The 3,516-nt window shown below is 39.7% G+C and overlaps 1 protein-coding gene across 2 annotated transcripts in view; it reads right to left on the bottom strand.

The window, feature by feature from the left end:
* The window catches only part of Tnfaip6 (TNF alpha induced protein 6), a 24,111-nt gene that overhangs the window by 1,918 nt on the left and 18,677 nt on the right, over positions 1 to 3,516 (bottom strand). The gene's annotated exons all lie outside the window — the stretch shown is intronic.

The following is a 3,516-nucleotide window of genomic DNA, read 5'->3' as shown; positions in this document are numbered from 1 at the left end:
GTACCAGGGATTGAACTCAGGTCCTTGTGCTTGCAAGGCAGGCCACCGAACCGCTGAGCTAAATCCCCAGCCCCGTAAACTGTCTATTTTAGACAAAACAAGGAATGTGTCAAACTTCAGCCAACCTTTGGATTCCTACCTTCTCTCTCTCTCTCCCTCCCTCCCTCCTCCCCTTTCCATTTTGTTTTCTCGCTATAGTTTAAACTGGCCTTGAACTTGCTGCAATGCTCCTGCCTCAGGCATCCAAGTGCCCTACCACACCTGGCTGTTTTTAAAAATAGAATTCTTATTATAACAGTTAAGTTAGTTAAAAATATTACAGGCAGTCAGACAGGGCTGGGCCCTCGAAGAAGTCAGTGCAGAAGATAAGAACACGTTGCAACTGTGGATGGAGGTGGAGGCCCATTGGTTAAAAGTCAGACTTCAAGACAAAGATGAGATGACTACACATACTTCTCCAAGGGATGAATAGCAGTAGTCGATATTCTAAATAGTCATCAATCACCTGGTGACCAAGACCTTAACCTATCCCTTCCAGGAAAAATCCTTATTCCTTCCATATATGCCTGCTACGTGACTTCCTTCCTCATTGGATCAGTATTACCTAAGTGACTATACTCGTAATCTTATTAGTTGACTATAGTTTTGTCCCACCTTATACCCTCTTCACCTCGAGGTTTTGCTCTACAGAACTCCCTTTCAGGAAGAAAGGAAGGGACAAGAAGAAAGAAAGAAAGAAGAAAGAAAGAAAGAAAGAAAGAAAGAAAGAAAGAAAGAAAGAAAGAAAGAAAGAGAAAGAAAGAAAGAGAAAAAGAAAGAAAGAAAGAAAGAAAGAAGAAAGAAAGAAGAAAGAAAGAAAGAAAGAAAGAAAGAAAGAAAGAAAGAGAAAGAAAGAAAGAGAAAAAGAAAGAAAGAAAGAAAGAAAGAAGAAAGAAAGAAAAGAAAGAAAGAAGGAAAGAAGGAAAGAAGGAAAGAAGGAAAGAAAGAGAAAGAGAGAAAACAGGAAAAAATGGAAACGAAGCTTTTGCACACAGGGAGGGGAGGGGGCTTGAGGGGGAGAATGGAGTTAAATTAAATTAAATTTTTAAACAAAAAAAAAAACCCAAATAAAACTTTTTGGGGGTTTTTTGAGACAGGGTCTCACTATGTAGTTGAGACTGACCTGAAACTCACTATGTAGCCCAGGCTGATCTCAAACTCACAGAGATCCTCCTGCCTCAGCCTCCTGAGTACTGGGATTACAGGCGTGTGCCACCACACCCGGCAAAAAAAATTTTTTTTTAAAAAAGCTGCCTTGAGAACCGTGGTCCAGGAGCAACCCACTTCCCAGGCTCCCTTCTGTCTCTTTCAGACAAAAGCTCTTTCTCTCAATGAGTATTTTCTATTCTTAACCTCTGTTCCTAGAATCCATTCTTTGATTTTAGAGAACATGAACTCTGGCAGGTGAGAGTTATAATATTTTCCTTATGTTATCTGGAGGTCCGTATGTCATCCCTGTATCATATGCCCATACTGTCTAGCTCTATGGTGGCTTCTTTTCAAACTTTCTGTTAACAAAGAATAGATTCTCAAGGAAAGAAAAATAATTGAGTGAAAGGTTTAACTGGTTACCCTTGCTGGAAAGGGCATAACAGAGTAATGAATTAGTAAGGTTTAAGCATTAGTCATTGAAGAATAGCACAGAAAGTTCTACACTGTGTAATAAATAATATTCAACAAATTAGAATGGAGTGCACTGCAGAGCTGGGTGTGAGAGTAAATGAACTATTAGTGTCCATTTAAAGACCAAGAATTACAATTCAAAGTGACTTTTTTGTGCTCAGTAGAAGTACAGTATTATGATAATTTTATCACCTGGAGGCAAAATAGAGAACAGAAGAATGCCAGTGTTAAGAGCTGATGATAAAAATAAAAGGAAAAAATTAAGACATCTAATAAAATTAAGGTTTACAGCTAGAAAATCTCATTTTGGGATGATTCTCAAATACTGGCCCGGGCTGGGGATTTAGCTCAGTGGTTTTGCCGCCTGTCTTGCAAGCACAAGGGCCAGAGTTGACTCCCAGAACCAAAAAAAAATGAAAAGAAAGAAAAAGAAAAAACAAAAAAAAATACTGGCCCCCTCAAGCCTGGCTTTAGAACAAAACAGTTTTAGGAGGGGAGAGATTTTGAAGACATTACCTATTATATCTAGACTTTGAAGCTTTACTTTAGAAATTAGCATATTAAAAGTTCCCTGTGGTCTTCCCATAAAGAAACCTGTTTAACATTGTTTAACTTAATTTTTCCCAAATTTATTTGACCTAGAACCCTTTTCTTATGTAACACTTATTTAAACTATAATCACAGAACAAGCTCAATGTGGCAGTTTATTCTTGCAATCCCAAAACTCTGGAGACTGAGGCAGGAGGATAGTTGTGAATTAGGCCAGCCTGTGCTACATAGGGAGTTCAAGGCCAGCCTGGACTACATAAGGAGACCCTGCCTCAAAAAGAAAGAAACAAACAAAAACCCTCACAAAACACTCTCTGAGAAATGACAATTTTAATTTTTTAGTGACTATTTTTTTTCTTTTTTTCTGGAGATCGAATCCAGTACTCTACCACTGAGCTACATCCCAGGCCCTCCTACCACCACGGGCCACTTTTTTTGGAGACAGTTGCCTAAGGCTGGCTTCAAACTTGTGATTCTCCTACCTCAGACTCCCCAGTACTTGGTATTTCAGGTATGTGCCACCAGGATAGGCTGTCAGAAGATATTTTTAACATGTTTATTACTTCAGCCTCTTATCACTGAACAATTTTGGTCTATTTATTTATTTATTTAGAGGTACCGGGGATTGAACTCAGGACCTTGTGCTTGCAAGGCAGTTGGCGGCACCACTGAGCTAAATCCCCAGCCCTTATTTATTGTTTTTTGGGGGTACTGTTGATTACATTCAGGGCCTCCTGTGAGCTAGGTAAACAATCATTGAGCTATTGTCTAACCCTTTATTTTATTTTATTTCATTTTTTGGTACCAGGGATTGAACTCCAGTCCTTGCGCTTGCAAGGCAGGCCACCGAACCGCTGAGCTAAATCCCCGGCCCTATTTTTAATTTAATTTTATTATATATATATATATATTTGAGACAGGATCTCACTAAATTGCCCAGGCTGGACTGGAATTTGCAATCAGCCTCTTAAGTAGGTGCGATCACAGGAGCACATCATGATGCCCAATTTATTTTATGATTTTTATTTTTTATGGCACTTGGGATGTGTGGCCCTAGGGTCCTGTGCACGCTAGTCTCGTGCTCTCCCCCTGGGCTACACCTGACTGCAACTGAACAGGGAATGTGTTTCTCTGCAGTTAAAAGTCAAACTTACTGGTGGAAAAATTTTCCCTCATTGCTTCACCTGTCGGGCTTCCGGACACCTCCTCTCAAGCATCTCAGGAATTTTCTTTGTTCTCAGTTTTATTACTTCAATCTCCTGCTGAATGTAAATGAGATGTGGCTCTGTGCACGGAGCTTGCTGT

This window comes from Fukomys damarensis, unplaced genomic scaffold, assembly GCF_012274545.1.
Source record: "Fukomys damarensis isolate Sample0158 unplaced genomic scaffold, DMR_v1.0_HiC HiC_scaffold_29, whole genome shotgun sequence".
NCBI classification, from domain to species: Eukaryota; Metazoa; Chordata; class Mammalia; order Rodentia; family Bathyergidae; genus Fukomys; species Fukomys damarensis.
The sequence above is the reverse complement of the archived record's forward strand: the minus strand, read 5'-3'. Positions and strand labels throughout refer to the sequence as shown.